Source organism: Salvelinus namaycush, chromosome 18, assembly GCF_016432855.1.
Source record: "Salvelinus namaycush isolate Seneca chromosome 18, SaNama_1.0, whole genome shotgun sequence".
In the NCBI taxonomy this organism is placed as follows: Eukaryota; Metazoa; Chordata; class Actinopteri; order Salmoniformes; family Salmonidae; genus Salvelinus; species Salvelinus namaycush.
In genome coordinates this window covers 7,178,950-7,202,297 of record NC_052324.1, presented here as the reverse complement: position 1 = coordinate 7,202,297, position 23,348 = coordinate 7,178,950, and positions in this window count along the sequence as shown.

The window sequence follows — 23,348 nt, the reverse complement described above, 5'->3', positions numbered from 1 at the left end:
GTAGTTAATACTACAGTAATGTCCGCAAAAACATTACAGTCCACAAAACACACTTTTTTTAACTATAGTAAATAGTACCGAATTTCATTTGCATATACCCTGCCATTCCCCTGCCCATATCCCAATTTGTGCCACCCATAAGTGAGAAACCCACATGCCAAGTATGACCATATATTGTGTTCCCTACAGGTTATAGAAAAGAGCAGGAGCTCTGAACTCTCTGTTCAGACCCCGGTCCTTCCTTCAGGTTATGGAACATTTGAAAAAGCCTCCACTTCTATGTCAAAGACAATGAAACAAAAACAGTGCAATTAGGAGAACAGAAGGGATGGTTTAGCTTGACAATCAACACATGAATCAAAGGATTATTACGCATGGAGCGGAACCCTTAACTGTGGTCTTTTATGCTGACGTGTACAATCCTTATTGAACTGGATCTCAGAAACACAGGCAGTGGCTGCATGAGGAAAGATTATATCAAGCATGAAATGGAACATCAGGCCAATTACTGAACAGGATATATTAGCAAATTAGATATGCCGTTTGTAGTTAATTCCGACATGAATTCATGTCAGTTAAGGTCAACATGCTAGTTATTTGAGTTTACGTTTTCTTAGTCCGGTTAATAGCTACTCCACCCTAAGAGCCTAATAAGCAGTAGCAATCCGCCAACAGCTCAAAAGTTGTAAGCAACCGCCTAAATGTTTCTTTGAAGTTTTTGGGAGATTCCCGGTGTTGGGTTCTAAAATACTTCACATACGGACGGACACTGCTGAATGTATCTATATTGGCAGAGCAGAAATGTTGAGTTTATTTTTGTCATCAAGATAATAAAATGTCCCAGTCTGATAATAAAATGTTTCAGTCTGTTTGAAAGGTTTACAAGCGAATATACGGTTTAATTTCAAAAGCAACACACCACTCCACAACATCTCCACTTGAAATTGGACAGCCTCACAATGATAGGACAACGGCAGACATTATTAGCTGTTGCCATGTGTTAAACCAGACAACACGGACAAGGGAACAAGACACAGGTGGGCCGGAAACATTCAGCAGACAAACAGGCGGCAGAACCTTCACTGTTCACAAATGCTAATCAAACATAAGCCATTTGCAGCTCAATGAACACAGCTCCACTTACCAGAGGAGTATCGAATGCATTTGCAAATGAGGCCCCCAAAAAGGAAACCTGCAGTGCTAATAACCAATGATGCATACGTTGTTTGCTTTCATTTCTGATCTAATCTGGTCTCGGTATGAATGATAACCATGAGACACTGTCTCTTCCAGTTTGGAGCGACAGTTTCTGTTCTGTGCTCTACCTCATTGGAAAAGCCCATTATCCATTCTCAGAATTAGAAAAACAGGAATTCCAATTCTGTATAAAGAAGCAGAGTTTGTATTGCGATTGCCAGGTGTTGCAGATGGACTGTCTGTGCCTGGAATAGAACAATGGTGTGTTCTAGGGCTGTCCCCAACTAAAAAAAATATTGGTTGACCGAAAGTTGTCTGTTCTTTTGTCCAATTGATTGGTCAACATTTTCTTAAGATATTTTTCCATTTATAGACACACCATAAGTGTTTTAATAAAAGCAACTATATGCATTGAGCTTGTCTGATGCTTTAAACTTACTGTTTGATGAAATAACACACAAATAACTCAAGAGGGAGCCAGAGATCTAGATAACCAGAAGAAAAAAAACTCCCCTGACGTTGCCGGTAATAGGCTACACGAGGCCCCGGCAACCTTTCTCATATGGAATGCCAATTTATCTTACCAATTCTACCGATCTGCATGCCAGTTATGGTTTTCATATGCACATTTTTGTGGATCAGTTTCATTTAATTTATAATAACGTCTTAATATCTAAAACTCATTGTTATGTGGTTAATCAAAGTTCTATCCAAATCTAAATGAAAATGATGCAAACCTAAAAAGTAACTCCTATTGTCATTGCCAACTATGTAAAAATAGCCTACATAAAAACAACAAACATTGCAGCTTGCAGGTAGAAAATATCCTGATTTAAAAAAATATATCCTATAAATCACATTGACTACGCATGGCCTGTCTGCAATGAACTTGAAACATTGTATTACCTATTAACTTTGGTCAGGCCCAAAGCTTGTGCTAGCGAATATGCAACATTGTATGAAATATTCTGGGCCCTCAGAGTTTCCCTGCCAGTGAGCTCCGGACAGACACAGCTGTAGGCTATTTGTGCAAGGGATAAGAAGCAGTGCTTGAGCTCACCGGAGTGGAGTACCGGCACTTCAAACTTTCTTCCATCTGTTCCTCTAATATAGAATATTAGCTCAAAAGTATTGTGGAGCTCCTGCACCTAAATATAAACAGTACCAGCACGCAAAATGAGTTCCAGAACCTATTTCATTCCAAGTCAAGCACTGACAAGAAGTAATCAGGTAGGCTTATTTCATGAGGTTTTCACTGGATCAGAGGATTACATTTTTCCCCTTCACACTGAGTGGTTATCGAAGGGAGAGAGCTGTACATCTTTTAAATACATTGAACAACTATTGTCATTATCAACGGATGTAAAAAGAGTGTGTAAAAAGTTTGCTTGCTGTTCGAGGTGAAGAAAACATTACTTTGAGAAGCTCCACAGCTCATTAGTGGTGGTGCGTTAAGCCAGTCAGAAGTACTATCAGATCCCCAAATGGGCATATTTATATGTCTACATTTGCGCGCATTAAGGTAGCCTATAGGCCTATATAGTTCTATGTCTTAATCAGGTGCACATCCTTACTCAACATTGATAGGAGCGCTCCAAACAAAAGACGATGACTAAATTGAATTGACAAAACTTGTAAATGGAATGAAGGTAACAAAAACGTGTTTCTCAAATTAAAATCAAACTTTATTTGTCACATGTGCCGAATACAACAAGTATAGACCTTACCGTGAAATGCTTACTTAAAAGCCCTTAACCAACAGTGCAGTTCAAGAAGAGTTAATATAAAATATAAAATATAAAATATAGTAAAGTAAAAAATTATAAAAAGTAACACAATAACATAACAATAACGAGGCTATAGACAGGGGGTACGGGTACCGAGTCAGTGTGCGGGGGTACAGGTTAGAGGTAATTTCTACATGTAGGTAGGGGTGAAGTGACTATGCATAGATAATAAACAGCAGGTAACAGCAGTATACAAAACAAATGGAAGTGTTAGGCTCGTCGTTAGGAGAAAGAGAGGAGGACCAAACTGCAGCGTGGTGAGTATTCATATTCCTTTTAATGAAAACCGAAATACTCGAACAAAACAACAAAATAACGATAAACGAGAATAAACCGAAACGAAACTGTCCTGTCTGGTGACATACACAAAGACACAGGAAACAAACACCCACAAACCAAAAGTGAAACCCAGGCTGCCTAAGTATGATTCTCAATCAGGGACAACGATTGACAGCTGCCTCTGTTTGAGAATCATACCAGGCCGAACACAAAACCCCAACATAGAAAAACACACATAGACTGCCCACCCCAACTCACGCCCTGACCATACTAAATAAAGACAAAACAAAGGAAATAAAGGTCAGAACGTGACAGGAGGGGGGGTCAATGTAATAGTCTGGTGGCCATTTGATTAATTGTTCAGCAGTCTTACGGCTTGGGGGTAGAAGCAGTTAAGGAGCCTTTTGGTCATAGACTTGGCGTTCTTGTACCGTTTTCTGTGCGGTGGCAGAGAAAACAGACTATGACTTGGGTGACTGGAGTCTCTGACAATTTCATGGGCTTTCCTCTGACACCACCTATTATATAGGTCCTGGACTGTAGGAAGCTTGGCCCCAGTGATGTACTGGGCCATACGCACTACCCTCTGTAGCGCCTTACGGTCAGATGCCGAGCAGTTGTTATACCAGGCGGTGATGCAACCGGTCAAGATGCTCTCGATGGTGCAGCTGTAGAACTTTTTGATGATCTGAGGACCCATGCCAAATATTCTCCTGAGGGGGAAAAGGTTTTGTCGTGCCCTCTTCACGACTGTCTTGGTGTGTTTGGACCATGATAGATCGTTGGTGATGTGGACACAAAGGAACTTGAAACTCTGAGACCCACTCCACTACAGCCCCGTCGATGTTCATGGGGGCCTGTTTGGCTGGCCTTTTCCTGTAGTCCACGATCAGCTCCTTTGTCTTGCTCACATTGAGGGAGGGGTTGTTGTCCTGGCACCACACGGCCAGTTGTCTGACCTCCTCCCTATAGGCTGTCTCATCATTGTCGGTGATCACGCCTACCACTGTTGTGTCATCAGCAAACTTAATGATGGTGTTGGAGTCGTGTTTGGCCATGCAGTCATGGGTGAACAGGGAATACAGGAGGGGACTAAGCACACACCCCTGAGGGGCCCCGGTGTTGAGGATCAGCGTGGCAGGTGTGTTGTTGCCTACCCTTACCACCTGGGGGCGGCCCATCAGGAAGTCCAGGATTCAGTTGCAGAGGGAGGTGTTTAGTCCCAGGGTCCTTAGCTTAGTGATGAGCTTTGTGGACACGATGGTGTTGAATGCTGAGCTGTAGTCAATGAACAGCATTCTCACATACAGTAGGTGTTCCTTTTTTCCAGTTTGGAAAGGGCAGTGTGGAGTGTGATTGCATCTTATGTGGATCTGTTGGGGTGGTATGCGAATGGGAGTGGGTCTATGGTATCCGGGAGGATGCTGTTGATGTGAGCCATGACCAGCCTTTCAAAGCACTTCATGGCTACCGCCGTTTGTGTTACAGGGCGGTAATCATTTAGGCAGGTTACCTTCGCTTCCTTGGGCACAGGGACTATGGTGGTCTGCTTGAGACATGGAGGTATTACAGACAGAAGTTGAAAATGTCAGTGAAGACATTTGCCAGCATGCTTTGAGTACACGTCCTGGTAATCCATCTGGCCCAGCGGCTTTGTGAATGTTGACCTGTTTAAAGGTCTTGCTCACATCGGTTACTCAGAACGTTATCACACAGTCATCCAGAACAGCTGGTGCTCTCATGCATGCTTCAGTGTTGCTTGCGAGCATAAAAGGCATTTATCTCGTCTGGTAGGCTCGTGTCGCGGGGCAGCTCGCGTCTGGGATTCCCTTTGTAGTCCGTAATAGTTTTCAAGCCCTGCCACATCTGATGAACATTAGAGCCGGTGTAGAAGGATTCAATCTTAATCCTGCATTGACGCTTTGCTTGTTTGATGGTTCGTCGGAGGGCATAGCAGGATTTCTTATAGGTGTCCGGATTAGTGTCCCACTCCTTGAAAGCGGCAGCTCTAGCCTTTAGCTCGATGCAGATGTTGCCTGTAATCCATGGCTTCTGCTTGGGATATGTACATACGGTCACTGTGTGGACGACGTCGTCCATGCACTTATAGATGAAGCCGATGACTGAGGTGGTATACTCCTCAATGCCATTGGATGAATCCCGGAACATATTCCAGTCTGTGCTAGCAAAACCGTCCTGTAGCGTAGCATCCTCGTCATCTGACCACTTCCGTATTGAGCGAGTCACTGGTACTTCCTGCTTTAGTTTTTGCTTTTAAGCAGGAATCAGGAGGATAGAATTATGGTCAGATTTGCCAAATGGAGGGTGGGGGAGAGGTTTGTATACATCTCTGTGTGTGGATTAAAGGTGGTCTAGAGTTTTTTTGCCTCTGGTTTCACATGTGACATGCTGGTAAAAATTTGGTAAAACTGATTTAAGTTTGCCTGCATTAAAGTTCCCTGCCACTAGGAGCGCCGCTTCTCGGTGAGCATTTTCTTGTTTGCTTTTGGCCTTATAGAGTTGGTTGAGTGCGGTCTTAGTGCCAGCATCAGTCTGTGGTGGAAAATAGATGGCTACAAATAATATAGATGACAACCCTCTTGGTAGATAGTGTGGTCGACAGCTTATCATAAGGTACTTTACCTCAGGCGAGCAATATCTTGAGAATTCTTTAATATTCTACATTAAGCACCAGCTGTTATTGACAAAAAGACAGAGGTCTTACCAGACGTAGCTTCTCCTTTCTGCCGGTGCGTTGAAAATCCCTCTAGTTCTATATTATCCGGGTCGTTGTTCAGCCATGACTTGGTGAAACAATAGATATTACAGTTCTTAATGTCCCATTGGTAGGATAATCGTAATCGTAGGTCATCAGTTTTATTTTCCAATGATTATATGTTAGCAAGTAGAATTGATGGCAGTGGGAGTTTACTCGCTCGCCTACGGATTCTCAAAAGGCAGCCCGATCTGCGTCCACTTTTTCTCTGTCTTTTCTTCACGCAAATGACAGGGATTTGGGCCTGTTCCCGGGAGAGCAGTATATCTTTCTCGTCTGACTCATTAAAAGAAAAAGCTTCTTCCAGTTCGTGGCGAGTAATCCCAGTTCTGATGTCCAGAAGATATTAGCAGCGGCGGTAGCAGCAACATTATGTACAAAATAAAACATTTTAAAAGTTACAAACAACGCAAAAAAACGAGCAAAATAGCACAGTTGGTTACAGACATGTAAAACGTTAGCCATCCTCTTCTGCGCCATCTTAACAAAAGACAAAGACTAAATTGAATTGACATAACTTGTAAATAGAATTAAATAAACCAAAACGTGTTTCTCACAAGTGTAGCATAGGTTGTGCACTCTGCAAACAATGTGTCCACTCCAACAATGAGAAATAATAATATATTGAATGCACAGTGGCAACCCGTCATTCTGGGCAGGTGGGGCAGAGACCCACATTTTTTGCAAAAAATAACTCATATATATATATAATTTTTGGGGGGCTTGCCTGTTTTGCAAGCATTATTTTGGCATTAATACGAGTCACATTGTAACGGCAGCCTTCCTCCTCTTCGTCTGAAGAGGAGGTGTAGCAGGGATCGGACCAAGACGCAGCATAGCTCGTGTTCAACATGACTTTAATAAACTCGACGAAACTGTGAACACTTACAACTAACAAAATAACAAACGTGGCAAACCGAAACAGCCCTATCTGGTGCAGAGAAAACACAAAGACAGGAAACAACCACCCACAAACCCCAACACAAAACAAGCCACCTATATATGATTCCCAATCAGAGACAACACAAAACACCTGCCTCTGATTGAGAACCATATTAGGCCAAACATAGAAACAGACAAACTAGACACACAACATAGAATGCCCACCCAGCTCACGTCCTGACCAACACTAAAACAAGCAAAACACACAAGAACTATGGTCAGAACGTGACACACATATCAGTTTGCAAACAATGTAAAAAAAAAATATATATCATTGAGTTAATAAAGCCACATACAAACATGGTCTCTTTTTTGTTTTCTTGAGTAAAGCAGCTCCAAAATGCAGGTGTTTCAGCCTAGCTCAGTGCTTTCTGTGGTGGGGCAAGCCAGCAGAAAATAGGAGCGTTGCGCCGGGATTGGCTCAGTGTTCTGTCACTCATAGGGACACTATGCCACTGCCAAATGTAAGTCCTTAGTTAGAATATTCAAGCCCTTTGGGTCCTGTCATAGAGTTACATTAGTAGTGCCCTTCCAAGAAGGCTCAAGATCATTGGCCACAGATAAAATGACGTCAAATCACGTTATATGTGCAGTAGCTTTGATTGGACTGATCATGTCAACATCTTACTTTCAAAATCTTAGCTAGCAGTCATCATCACGAATAAAGCCGACAATCTACTGGCTAATCCTTTTTAATCCTTGTCATATGAAGATAAATAATGGAGAGAAATTATAGATAAAACGTATCATTGCTCATCGGCCCTTAGACATAAACATTACACAACAAGTTGGAAATCGCAAATTCGACAATGAGTTATTTGGAAGGAATCGGTGACAGTGGCTAACTTGCAAGCATTGCAACTGGGAAGTTGGAAATAAATGAGCTCAGACTAGGAAAATACGTTTTGTATATCCGGTCTCTTTCTTTGATGACAAAATTTGCCCACGAAGGACCACCGCGCCACCTTCCTGTTCAAGTGAGCACATCACAACAAGGTGAGTCTAAAAATGTCTTATATGCCGCTGCATAAATTATGTAATATGCTAGGGAGATATGTATACTGTAGCTAAGAAAGTAATATTAAGTGTATGTTGTGTAGCACATGCAGCCTGTAAACTGTTTTTGAGAAATATAATCATTGAATATTGTAAGAGCTTTCATTGTCTGCTTATATGCCCCCTTTATTTATCCTATGGTTCTGACTTGTTGTACAGGGAGTACACTGTAAGAATGGCCCATGTTCTGAATTCTGTCGCTGTACATTTCAAAAGTGCTGACGTCCGTCTTAGCTCGCTCATTATTGTCTTAATCGAAATTACGGATTGCCTCTTATCTGCTTGTCGTCCCCTTATGCCATAGTTTGTACATCTCAATTGTCAGTAGAAACCACATTTGTTTAAGCACGTCAGCCATATCAGCTATGTTTTTTTTAAAGGCAGTAAATGAGGCAGAATGAACTGTTTCGCTGCCAGACAAGTTTTCGCTGCCAGACAAGGCTCCGCTGAAAGCCAGGTGTAGCGGTGGTAAGGTGTTGGGACTCTGCTGTTGGGACAGCTTTATGTAGGCCCTAACAGTTTGTGGGCGCCGTTTGCCACCGTTACAGTGCAATTAATGTATTCTTTAGTGTTGTGTTGTGTATTTTTGCCCCACCAAGATTTACATGCTAAAATCGCCACTGTGAATGCATGAACAGAAATGACCGTAACCAAACAGATTAGAAATGATAGGAATTAAAAGTGAATGTACTACTAGTGGTATTTGTAATCGGGAAGTGATATACACTAACAATCAAAGACAAACAATTCACACAATGAAGTTATGAAAAATGAATGTGCACAAATTGGCGGGACAGAGCGCATTCTGGAGAGAGAAGTGCATTGTGCATCTGGGCGCTGCATGGTCAATCCGACGTTTGCATTGGCCATGCAGCATTTACGGTGATATGGCCTCTGCAAAAGTCGCCGCATTCATACTTGCACTTCGCAGAGCAGTGCAGAGCTGTTGTCAAGGAAGTTGTCAAGGAAGTGAGTTTGTGTTTATACAGGATGTACTGCCCCCACCTACCGCCAACCAATCGTGTCAATGCGGACATGAAGTGGTGACCACAATAAAAAGAGGTGGGGATATTCCCATTTCCCACCCTATCCTGATGGGTCATGTTATCAGTCTAGTTGACCTAGCATTGCAACCCAGTGTGTCCTTCCTTCCTCCTTCCTTATGCTTCCTCTAATATGACACTTCCTCACCACCCTTCCCAGGCTGTGTGCAGAGTGGCAATCTGGAGAGGAGAGATTCAAATGGGAGACGGACGCGGGGAGAGACAGCAGCGGTTCCATTAATCGCCTGTGGGTTATTAAGGCGACTAAGGAGTCGGAAATGACTTCAATCTCATTGTGCCTAGTGTGAATCAGATGGAGGCTAGCTGAGGACAGGGTTAGCGCTACTAGCAGCACGCCACAGAGGCAGAGATAATTCAGCTTTCAGGGAGGTTGGACATCAACTCCAAATCCTGTGGGAAAGATGTGTCGCTCGAACCCAGTCGACAACAAGACTCCTCACGCATGCGTTTGTTTATCATAGCTGTGTCCTTCACAGGCGTTATAATGCCAGGGATGTAACGCATAAAAGCCTACAGGGTGGTGGTCACATGGAAACTCATTGGAGAAGCCCCATGTCAGCATTTACATACGCCATGATGTTTGAGATATGTGTTGTGTTCCTAGAATGGCAACTGCATGAAATATGCTTGTTTAGTCTGGCTAGGCTGGATCGTTTGGTGGGCCCCGTGAAGAAGACTGCTGAGTGTCACACAGACAACAGTTGTTTATACCCCAGGAATCGTTCTGTGTTTCTGCATGAACAGGCCCCAGCCCAGCACTTCACAGCCTACACCCTCTGCTACAGCATCGTCTCTCATCACAATGCTGTGGTTTGTGGCTCTGCTGCTCTCTGCACAATTTTTTTTATTGTTATTGGCTACCTACTGTGGTTGTGTGTGGTTGTGTGTGCGTGTGCGTGTGCGTGTGCGTGTGGTATTTAGTTTGTTTCCGTTTCTTCTACCAAATCCGAAAGTAAAACAGCAAGTAGTGCGTGTGGGCTAGCATAACCCATCTACTATACCAAGCTTTACCCACACACTGTTTGGTATGTATTGACACGAGAATAGGAAATGTCATTAACCTGGATTCATTCCTCTTTAATAAGCAACACATTTGAACCGTTATCCCTCTGCTCTGTCTGATCATCTGGGTGAATGCGCTTTCACTGTTAGTGAATACAGCCTCTTGAGTTAGTACAGTTTCAAATACCGTCCACCCTCTGTCTCTCTGATCCTCCGTGTCCTCTGCTCTGCTGTTACCACTCAAAGATTGGAGGGAGGAATGGTGATAACCTGTAATTAGACCTGTTTTACTGAGCAGAGAGAGAAAGAGGGTGCGCGCGAGAGAGAGAGAGAGAGAGAGAGACACGTAGGGCAAGAGGGAGCTGGTTATGTGTGTCGTGACTGCTAGCCTGCAGAGTTATTTATTTGGACAGATTTATGCAGTGCCTTCAAAATATTCACACCCTTTGACTTTGACTGGCATACACACAATGATACCCCATAATGTGGAATTACGTTTTTAGAAATGTGTACAAATTGATGAAAAAAATGAAAATCTGAAACGCCTTGAGTCAGTAAGTATTCAACCCCTTTGTTATGGCAAGTCTAAATAAGTTCAGGAGTAGAAATCTGCTTAACAAGTCACATAATAAGTTGCATGGACTCATATTGTGTACAATAATAGTGTTTAACATGATTTTCTTATGACTACCTCATCTCTGTACCCCACACATGCAGTGAATTTCAAACACAGATTCAAACACAAAGACCAGGAATTCACTTTTTGTCCTGGATACAAAGTGTTATGGCAAGACCTGAAAACGGTTGTCTAGCGATGATCAACAACCAATTTGACAGAGTTTGAAGAATTTTTTAAAGAATACTGGGCAAATCCAGGTGTGGAAAACTCTTAGAGATTTACCCAGGAAGACTCACTATTTTTTTATACCCCTTTTTCTCCCCAATTTCATGGTATCCAATTGGTAGTAACAGTCTTGTCCCATTGCTGCAACTCCCGTACGGACTCAGGAGAGGCGAAGGTCGAGAGCCTTGCGTCCTCCGAAACACAACCCAACCAAGCCGCACTGCTTCTTGACACGATACATTTGCAAAAATGTCTAAAAACGTGTTTTCACTTTGTCGTTATGGGGTATTGTGTGTAGATGGGTGAGAAAAAACACATCTATTTAATCCATTTTGAATTCAGGCTGTAAGACAACAAAATGTGGAATAAGTCAAGGGGTATGAATACTTTCTGAAGGCATTGTATTTCCTCTTCATTGTTTTCCAAGCAGCGTTGGCTCTGCTGGTTTTCTGGTTGCACTTGCGAGGCCAATTTTAGCCGAAAACCTCCACGTTGGTGATGTAAGGATGGCAGGCTGGCACGCCACATGTTTTTCCAGCGTGCTCAGATTGAGGAAGGTTAAACCTGCCCTTGGGGCATCTTTTAGAAGTCATATTTTGAGATGCAGGACTGCAGAGCTCTGTTAGTGGATCGTGTGGATGTGCCAGTGCAGTTACATAATCCAAGAACACATCCCTATGAAGTTAAACACAATGCATAGCACACTGTTCAGATGAAGCCTTTGACATATTGAGTCGTAGCTATCGCCTTCTATTGCTGCGCATCACTCACTAATTCGCAGTTTGAATTTCTTTTCTGTCCTGTGTAGATCAAATGGGAAGTCATTGTAGCATATGATCCCTTTTATATTAGTGTGAGTAATCAACACCCTGTACCTGGCAGCCGTAGTGACAATGTGGCGCCATTTTTTCAAACCGTAGCATGTGTGTGGTGAGTGGGACCCCGCTCAGGCCTGTTGTTGACAGTGTCAGTGGGCGAGAATGGATTTGGCGCCACCTGCTGGCATTTTAGGTGACTATATCTTGCCAGGTGAGGAAAACAGAGGACGTGGCTGACAGTAGGTCGAGATTGACAATCAGAGTTTAGACCCCGTTAGTCCTTGATAGTTCTGCGGAAAGAGAATGAGTTGACACATAAGTAATGCCTATTGGATTTGAAGGAGACCTGTTAATAGCAGAAACCTGTAACCCGTAAGGCTTCATGGTTCCTTGAGACGGGTATCGTCTGTGGGCTCACGTGAGAGTTAGCTTGAGTTCCATTGCATTTCTGAAGACAAAGGAATTCTCCGGTTGGAACATTATTGAAGATTTATGTCAAAAACATCCTAAAGATTGATTCTATACTTCGTTTGACATGTTTCTACGGACTGTAACGGAACTTTTTGACTTTTCGTCTGCACCTAGTGATCGCGCATCATGAATTTGGATTACTGGGCTAAACGTGCGAACAAAAAGGAGGTTTGGACATAAAGATGAACTTTATCGAACAAATCAAACATTTATTGTGGAACTGGGATTCCTGGGAGTGCATTCTGATGAAGATCATCAAAGGTAAGTGAATATTTATAATGCTATTTCTGACTTCTGTTGACTCCAACATAGCGGATATCTGTTTGGCTTGATTTGTTGTCTGAGTGCCGTACTGAGATTATTGCATGGTTTGCTTTTTCCGTAAAGTTAAAAAAAAATCTGACACAGCGGTTGCATTAAGGAGAAGTATATCTTTAATTCTGTGAATAACACTTGTATATTTTATCAATGTTTATTATGAGTATTTATGTAAATTTATGTGGCTCTGTGCAAATTCACGGGATGTTTTAGAGGCAAAGCCAAATGTAAACTGAGGTTTTTGGATATAAATATGAACTTGATCGAACAAAACGTACATGTATTGTGTAACATGTTGTCCCGGGAGTGTCATCTGATGAAGAATATCAAAGGTTAGTGATTAATTTTATCTCTATTTCTGCTTTTTGTGACTCCTCTCTTTGGTTGGAAAATGGCTGTATGCTTTCTGTGACTAGTTGCTGACCTAACATAATGATATGTTCTGCTTCGGCTTTTGCCGAAAGCCTTTTTTGTTTGAGAAATTTGAATTATGAGTTTTCTGTTGATTGAATTTGGCGCCCTGCAATTTCATTGGCTGTTGGCGAGGGGTTCCGCTAGCGGTTTTAACTGCTTTGCCTAGTTAAATAAAACATATAAAAGAATAGGATTAAGCCTGCGGCTCAGCTGAAACTATCCAAGCATTAGATACAGATCCTTTATATATTGATTGTAACACATCCATGGTTACTGTATAAATGTCTTCTTATGTAATCATAGAAACCATGCATGTTCAAGATGACATTCAAAAGTCGCAGGTCTGTGAAGATCTTCACCATTGTTATAATAACATGTGCATAATCTTGAACAGCATTGATGTACTTTTAATGTAATCTTAACTGCAATCCAGGTCATTTGGTTGTGCTATTCGTTGAAGCCCATTGATAACACATTACGTTGTGTATTCCCATTTAAACTTTGTTGTGCTTTTATATGGTTAAAAGTGCCGTGATAACACATTTAGATGACAACTTAACCAAAAATCAGACATGGTTTTTACATCGGAATTTAGTTGTGCTTTTAGATTGTTGAAAACATATTTTTAACACATTGGGAATTCAAAAAATGTCTTGCTGTCTTTTTGAGTGAGTGAATTAAGGTTGAAATCTCATTGATCTCAACCAAATATTACCCAGATTTCCACATTGAAATGACGTGGTGTGCCCAGTACGTTCCTTTTTACTGGATGGAGATGCATTAAAATGGTATCCACGAGTTCATTTGACTCTGGGGAAAGTACTGTAGAAACAGGGCCTTATTGCCACAATCCCTTTTACTAAAACAGACTTGATTTTATATTTTTATTTGTGATTAAAAGACTGAGCCTGTACATTTTGTTGATTTTGGGGAATGTTGGTTTGATTCTGTATGTCAATTGATTTATTTCTGAATACAAATAATTCTTTGCACAACATTTGTGCTCTCCCTTTTTATTTACTAACTGACTAGTGCTAACTGACTGTTATAAACCTTTTCATCCCACTGTAATACACACCATTCATTCATACATCATTCATACACCTGGGCTTAACTGTGGATAGAAGATGGGTCAATGAAGGTCAGCAGACAGTGGCCTTTAAATGAGTGAAAGCTGTAACATTTTCATATTATTTCGTCCCCTAAACACCTGTCAACCATGCCCCTAGTCATACAAGTTCAGGGGTCAAGGGGTCAACACAAAGCTCATTACTATTCATGTCTCTGATTCATCTGTGGTCGTGTTGCTGTGTGTGTGTGTTTAACTATAAAAAAAAGTAAGCAAACAAAAAAAATTACCAACTGGGGACATTTTGTTAGTCTCCACAAGGTCAAATGTCATTTCTCGGAGGTTTAGGGTTAAGTTTAGAATTAGTGTTAGGGTTAGAATCAGGTTTAGGGTTAGGGTAAGGGTAAGAGTACGGGTTAGAGTTAGGTTTAGGGTTAGGAGCTAGGGTTAGATTTTGGGTTAGGTTAGGGTTAGGGGTTAGGGAAAATAGGATTTTGAATGGGACTGAATTGTGTCCCCCCCCGAAGGTTAGTTATACCTGTGTGTGTGTGTGTGTGTGTGTGTGTGTGTGTGTGTGTGTGTGTGTGTGTGTGTGTGTGTGTGTGTGTGTGTGTGTGTGTGTGTGTGTGTGTGTGTGTGTGTGTGTGTGTGTGTGTGTGTGTGTATCAGCTTGGAGGGGTTTGAAATGCTATTGTTTCATTGTATTCTACTACCGTTAGCTATCCTCCGGGTTTCATTTGATGCCTCATGATCAGACACGGTTACTCTTCCCCTCTTCTCCTCTCCTCTCCATCCTGTGTGGTTGAGCCAGAAGAATGAATGAGCCCTCGGCAACCCTTTACTCCCAGCAGCAATAACAGTGTGTGTGTGTGTGTGTGTGTGCGCGCACACGTGCATGGATACGTGTGTGTGTGTGTGTGTGCAGTACCACATGACTCAGGAGTATAAAATAATCATGGCTTGAATCACAGAGTAAAATGCAATGGGAATTCTAGCTTTTGACTGCTGGGGTTGTGTCTGTTTCAAATCCCTGTCTGCCATCTCAAAATACTGTATGTTCCCGCTATATGGCCCAGTTGGTTTGTAACCCACACCTGTATTATGGTAATGGTCTACTCTGTATGTACTGTATGCATCAATTCATAGAGAAGATCAATATAGCGAGTCATTGTGTAGCCTTGTGCTGTTTATTTGCTAGTATAGCAGTGTTGGTGGCCAGTCCATGTGTTTGTTGATCAGTGTTTACATGTAGGGGTTTTCCATTTAGGTCAGCAGTCTCTAAGTGTTACGTCTAATTCCTCATCTTGGACAGCATCCAAAACGGTACAGTGACTTCAGAGATACAATAATTAGTATGCCACTGACTGTCGCTTCTTGTGGTATTTCAGTCTGCGCATTGAGTGTGTGTGTGTGTGCGTTCGTTCGTGCGCAGGCACCAACACTTTTTTTTTTTATATAATTATTTTTTTCACCTTTATTTAACCAGGTAGGCTAGTTGAGAACAAGTTCTCATTTGCAACTGCGACCTGGCCAAGATAAAGCAAAGCAGTGTGACACAGACAACAACACAGAGTTACACATAGAATAAACAATAAACAAGCCAATAACACAATAAACAAGTCAATGACACAGTAGAAAAAAGAATGTCTATATACAGTGTGTGCAAAAGGCATGAGGTAGGCAATAAATAGGGCATAGGAGCGAATAATTACAATTTAGCAGATTAACACTGGAGTGATAAATGAGCAGATTATGATGTGCAAGTAGAGATACTGGTGTGCAAAAGAGCAGAAAAGTAAATAAAATAAAAACAGTATGGGGATGAGGACTATGTACAGCTGCAGCGATCGGTTAGCTGCTCAGATAGTTGATGTTTAAAGTTGGTGAGGGAAATGAAAGTCTCCAACTTCAGCGATTTTTGCAATTCGTTCCAGTCACTGGCAGCAGAGAACTGGAAGGAAAGGCGGCCAAATGAGGTGTTGGCTTTGGGGATGATCAGTGAGATATACCTGCTGGAACGTGTGCTACGGATGGGTGTTGTTATCGTGACCAGTGAACTGAGATAAGGCGGAGATTTACCTAGCATAGACTTATAGATGACCTGGAGCCAGTGGGTCTGGCGACGAATATGTAGCGAGGGTCAGCCGACTAGAGCATACAGGTCGCAGTGGTGGGTGGTATAAGGTGATTTGGTGACAAAACGGATGGCACTGTGATAGACTGCATCCAGTTTGCTGAGTAGAGTGTTGGAAGCTATTTTGTAGATGACATCGCCGAAGTCGAGGATCGGTAGGATAGTCAGTTTTACTAGGGTAAGTTTGGCGGCGTGGGTGAAGGAGGCTTTGTTGCGAAATAGAAAGCCGATTCTAGATTTGATTTTGGATTGGAGATGTTTAATATGAGTCTGGAAGGAGAGTTTACAGTCTAGCCAGACACCTAGGTATTTATAGTTGTCCACATATTCTAGGTCGGAACCGTCCAGGGTGGTGATGCTAGTCGGGCGGGCGGGTGCGTGCAGCGAACGGTTGAAAAGCATGCATTTGATTTTACTAGCATTTAAGAGCAGTTGGAGGCCACGGAAGGAGTGTTGTATGGCATTGAAGCTCGTTTGGAGGTTAGTTAGCACAGTGTCCAAGGAAGGGCCAGAAGTATACAGAATGGTGTCGTCTGCGTAGAGGTGGATCAGGGAATTGCCCGCAGCAAGAGCGACATCATTGATATATACAGAGAAAAGAGTCAGCCCGAGAATTGAACCCTGTGGTACCCCCATAGAGGTCCGGCCCTCCGATTTGACACACTGAACTCAGTCTGCAAAGTAGTTGGTGAACCAGGCGAGGCAGTCATTAGAAAAGCCAAGGCTATTGAGTCTGCCGATAAGAATACGGTGATTGACGGAGTCGAAAGCCTTGGCCAGGTCGATGAAGACGGCTGCACAGTCTGTCTCTTATCGATGGCGGTTATGATATCGGTAAACACTGACATTCAGGACAGATGCACATACACACCAGAATGCATGCATGTACGCATGTACACTATTTGTCATAGTTTGGCTCAACAGCACTAGTAGTTCCTTTCATGTGCTGAAAATGCAATATGTCTGATAAAATAGCAATGTCACACATTTGCATCAGTGACAGTCAAGTCTAACGGTGGGGAAAAACACCCACTGAGTTATCAATTTGCACTTCCTGAGAGAGTGATTCTAACCTCAAGGGACATTTGAGGGACATTGGATCCTCTTCTTCCCTCATGGCAGGTGTTGAAGTCCACTTCACACCCAGAGAAAGTACATTTTCTGGTGAGGTAATGGACTGTACCACTGTAGGCCAGCTGTGCTATGCTGAATACATCTGGATGAGAAGCTGTCAGAACCTGCTGGTGAAAACTAAATTAAATCCAATGCTTCAAATTCCAAACTCAACCTTCTCTGCGAGAAAAAATAAATAAGTACAGCATTAAAGGTCCCGAACAGTCATTCTGATTCTGATGTAAAATAGCCTTTTGAGTGACTAAAATATCAACCATAATATTTGTTTGGGATATAAATGCCCAACATTTTAGAAAAATACTTTTTCTTTCATGGCTAACTACCTGGAAGTTTGAAAAGACAGGCTGAGTGGGCAGGGAGCTTATATTCTTGAGCTCGCCTTGACTGACAGCTCTTTGAAACACCTATGTCACGAAACTTGGATGCAGTGAGCAGTGTTGCAGTAAAACCCTCTCACGCAAACGTGGTGATACACAAAACAACTCAAACAACATTGAAATTGCGTCAGTGATGTCCATTTTTCTTTATACATCTCCCGTTTGGCATGTCTCTTGTGGTTCGGTTCACAGCAGCACTGGCGGATGTGTTGACGTGACAGCAGCGTCAGGGTTTTGAACAACCCTTTCCCCCATTATGTTCTAAGCTGGCTGAAGACCCAGCTAGCCAGTAACTATCGAACACTAGACACAGATGATAGGGGAGACATAAGTATCTTTGCCATAGATTAATATTATAAACTTTTAATTACATTTGCTTACACCCTAAAGTCAAATTTTGGCACCAGTAGAGTAGCTATCTAGCTATATACACTAAGCTCCTTCGCAAAAACACATTTTCCGATGTTGGCTACAAGGCTGTACTTATTTAAATTAGTTAAGAGAATATCATGTTACCGTTGGTGTAAAATGAGAGTTAGGGTGATGTCACCCTATCCCCTTAATAATCCCACCTCCTGAATCCAAGTGTTTGAAATGAGGGAGGGGAACAGTAACCTTATGAAAAAACTTTAGCAATGTAGAAGCAACAGTCATTTTTCATACTTTGGTCGGGTTTCATCCAAATATCATCCGTGAACAAAACGTGATTTTGACTGTTCGTGACCTTTAAGATTCTATTGGATGCACTTTCCTACAAATGAGCATCTAAAATAGGCCGAGCGTTTCACTGATCTGGTGTCACACCTTTAAACAGAGTATGGGAAGAGACGCTCACCATAATTCAGAGTAGATTAGAAGTGTCATATAAAATATAATCAGGATCAAATAGATGGCAGCATTACCTGTCGGAAAGAACCCCTTCCTCTGGGAAAAGGAAGTTAAGAGAGAGTTTCACTTTCCTCCAGTCAGTGTTCACAGACAGTGGCGTGTGTCAGTTAGATTTTTAACCCTGACTGACAGGCCTATTAGCCTCCCGTTCACACTGCAGGGAGAGACGCCGTGCATCTACCTGCGCGCACACACACGCAAGCAGGCGCACGCACACACGCGCGCTGATGCGTCCTCAGCAGATGAACACGGATACGGTCTGTGAGACAGGGCGGTCAAAGCTGATGATGCTATGTGAAGCAGCACTGTTCCTATTAGAAGGAACAGTGGAAAGGGACGAGAAACACACGACAACAGGTGGCTTCTATTTGTCTGGCTTCATTGTGACAGGCCATAGCTAGTGTTTACAAAAGACTTGCCTATTCACTGTCGTAGTCCTCTCAAACACAAGTGACTACAGGTAAATGCCGGAGATATTAAGATCCCTCAACTGTAGGACATAGCTGACCTACAGAAAATCTCACACCCCAAAGGTTGCTGGGAGAATGGGTAGTATTTAATATCACCGAGGCCCACTCTTCCCTACATCATGCCAGCTGTAGCTGTGACATCCCCCATATGACCTTGTGTTAGTCCATGGTTGACCTCTGTCTGGGTGGAGATCAGGGCCCGTATCCACAAAGCATCTGAGTAGAAAATTGGCCTTGTTGAGAATGGAGACATTTTTCTCCTACTCTTATGGGTAAAAATAAAAGCTATGCATGAAACCTCTTTAGTCATAAGACTCCCACCTAGTCGACAGATATTCCATATGTACAAAAGTATGTGGCTACCCCTTCAAGAGTGGATTTGGCTATTTCAGCCACACCCGTTGCTGACAGGTGTAGAAATTCGAGCACACCGCCATGCAATCTCCATAGGTTAAACACTGGCAGTAGAATGGCCTTACTGAAGAGCTCAGTCACTTTCAATGTGCCACTGTCATAGGATGCCTTTCCAACAAGTCAGTTTGTCAAATTTCTGCCATGCTATAGCTGCCCCGGTCAACTGTAAATGCTGTTATTGTGAAGTGGAAACGTCTAGGAGCAACATCGGCTCAGCCTGGAAGTGGTAGGCATCACAAGCTCACAGAACGGGACCGCCGAGTACTGAAGCGCGTAGCGTGTAAAATTCGTCTGTCTTCGGTTGCAACCCTCACTACCCAGTTCCAAACTTTTAGGAGTTGATTTTATTCCTGGCTCATAGTTTATATTGAAAACATTGAAAAAAATGAGCAATAATGAGCAATATGAGCTACAGTATATTGTATGCAAAAAATGACTACATCAACCTACAAAATTGTTGGATGCATTTGCAGTTAGTTTTGGATGTGTTTCAGATTATTTTGTGCCCAATAGAAATGAATGGAAAATAGTGTATTTTGGAGTAACTTTTATTGTAAATAAGAATAGAATATGTTTCTACACACTTCTATATTAATGTGGATACTACCATGATTACGGATAAACCTGAATGAATCGTGAATAACGATGAGTGAGAAAGTTACAGAGGGTCAAAGATCATATCCCCAAGACACGTTAACCTCTCTGCCATCCAGGTACTCTATACCAGGCTGTGTCAGAGGAAGGCCCTAAAGAAAATGTAAGACTCCAGCCAGCCAAGTCATAGATAGACTGTTCTATCTGCTTCTACAATCTGGAACCAACAGGACCCTGAACACCTTCTACCCCCAAGCCATAAGACTGCTAAATAGTTAGTGCAGGTTGCTATTTGGTTAACTATTTAACTATCTGCATTGACCCTGTTTGCACAAACGTGTTTGACTCAGCACATACACTGCTGCTACTGTTTATTATCTATCCTGTTGCCTAGTCACTTTATTCCTAGTTATATGTACATATATATCTCAATTACCTTGTACCCCTGCACATCGACTCGGTACTGGTACGCCATGTATACACCACATTTTGTTATGTTACAGCCTTACTCTAAAATCTATTAAATCGTTTTTTTCTTCATCAATCTACACACAATACCCCATAATGACAAAGCAAAAACTGGTTTATCAAATTTAAAAAAAAAAACGGAAATATCAAATTTACATAAGTATTCAGACCATGTACTCAGTACTTTGTTGAAGCACCTTTGGCAGCGATTACAGCCTCAAGTCTTCTTGGTTATGACGCTACAAGCTTGGAACACCTGTATTTGGGGAATTTCTCCCATACGTCACTGCAGATCCTCTCAAGCTCTGCCTGGTTGGATGGGGAGCGTAGCTATTTTCAGGTCTCTCCAGAGATGTTTGATCGGGTTGGGACACTCAAAAAAATTCAGAGAATTGTCCTGAAGCCACTGCTGCATTGTCTTGGCTGTGTGCTTAGGGTCATTGTCCTGTTGGAAGGTGAACCTTCACCACAGTCTGAGGCCATGAGTGCTCTGGAGCAGGTTTTAATCAAGGATCTCTTTGTTCTGATCGTCTTTCCCTCGATCCTGACTAGTTTGCCAGTCCCTGCCGCTGAAAAACATCCCCAAAGCATGATGCTGCCCCAACCATGCTTCACCGTAGGGATGATGCAAGGTTTCCTCCATATGTGACGCTTGGCATTCAGGCCAAAGAGTTCAATCTTGGTTTCATCAGACCAGATAATCTTGTTTCTGATAGTCTGAGAGTCTTTAGTTGCCATTTGGCAAACTCCAAGTGGGCTGTGCATTTTCCTGAGGTGTGGCTTCTGTCTGGCCACTCTACCATAAAGGCGTGATTGGTGGAGTGCTGCAGAGATGGTTGTCCTTCTGGAAGTTTCTCCCATCTCCACAGAGGAACTCTGGAGCTCTTCTCCCCCGATTGCTCAGTTTGGCCGGGCGGCCAGCTCTAGGAAGAGTCTTGGTGGTTCCAAACTTCTTCCATTTAAGAATGAATGAGGCCACTGTGTTCTTGGGGACCTGTGTTCTTGGGGACCCCAGATCTGTGCCTTGACACATTCCTGTCTCAGAGCTCTATTGGCAATTCCTTCGACCTCATGGCTTGGTTTTTGCTCTGACATGCATTATCAACTGTGGGACCTTATATAGACAAATGTGTGCCTTTCCAAATCATGTCCAATCAATTGAATTTATCACAGGTGGACTCCAATCATGTTGTGGAAACATCTCAAGGATGATCAATGGAAACAGGATGCACTGGAGCTCAATTTCGAGTCTCATAGCGAAGGGTCTGAATACATACAGTTGAAGTCGGAAGTTTGCATACACTTATGTTGAAGTCATTAAAACTTGTTTTTCAACCACTCCACAAATTTAGTTTTGGCAAGTCGGTTAGGACATCTACTTTGTGCATGACACAAGTAATTTTTCCAACAATTGTTTACGGGCTGATAATTTCACTTATAATTCACTGTATCACAATTCCAGTGGGTCAGAAGTTTACATACACTAGGTTGACTGTGCCTTTAAACAACTTGGAAAATTCCAGAAAATTATGTCATGGCTTTAGAAGCCTCTGATAGGCTAATTGACATAATTTGAGTCAATTGGATGTGTACCTGTGGATGTATTTCGAGGCCTACCTTCAAACTCAGTGCCTCTTTGCTTGACATCATGGGAAAATCAAAATAAATCAGCCAAGACCTCAGAAAAAAAACTGTAGACCTCCACAAGTCTGGTTCATCCTTGGAAGCAATTTCCAAATACCTGAAGGTACCACGTTCATCTGTACAAACAACAGTACGCAAGTATAAACACCATGGGACCACACAGCCATCATACCGCTCAGTCTCCTAGAGATGAACATACTTTGGTGTGAAAAGCGCAAATCAATCCCAGAACAACAGCAAAGGACCGTGTGAAGATGCTGGCGGAAACAGGTTCAAAAGTATCTATATCCACAGTAAAACGAGTCCTATATCGACATAACCTGAAAGGCCGCTCAACAAGGAAGAAGCCACTGCTCCAAAACCGCCATAAAAAAGCCAGACTGCGGTTTGCAACTGCACATGGGGACAAAGATCGTACTTTTTGGAGAAATGTCCTCTGGTCTGATGAAACAAAAATAAAATTGTTTGGCCATAATGACCATCGTTATGTTTGGAGGAAAAAGGGGAACGCATGCAAGCCGAAGAACACCATCCCAAACGTGAAGCACGGGGGTGGCAGCATCATGTTGTGGGGGTGCTTTGCTGCAGGGGGGACTGGTGTACTTCAAAAAATAGATGGCATGATGAGGAAGAAAAATTACGTGGATATGTTGAAGCAACATCTCAAGACATCAGTCAGGAAGTTAAAGCTTGGTTGCAAATGGGTCTTCCAAATGGACAATGACCCCAAGCATACTTCCAAAAGTTGTGGCAAAATTGCTTAAGGACAACAAAGTCAAGGTATTGGAGTGGTCATCACAAAGCCCTGACCTCAATCCTATAGAAAATTTGTGGGCAGAACTGAAAAAGTGTTTGTGAGCAAGGAGGCCTACAAACCTGACTTAGTTACACTAGCTCTGTCAGGAGGAAGGGGATAAAATTCAGCCAACTTATTATGGGAAGCTTGTGGAAGGCTACCCGAAATGTTTGACCCAAGATAAAGAATTTAAAGGCAATGCTACAAAATACTAATTGAGTGTGCGTAAACTTCTGACCCACTGGGAATGTGATGAAATAAATCATTCTCTCTACTATTATTCTGACATTTCACATTCTTAAAATAAAGTGGTGATCCTAACTGACCTAAGACAGGGAATTTTTAGGATTAAATGTCAGGAATTGTGAAACTGAGTTTAAATGTATTTGTCT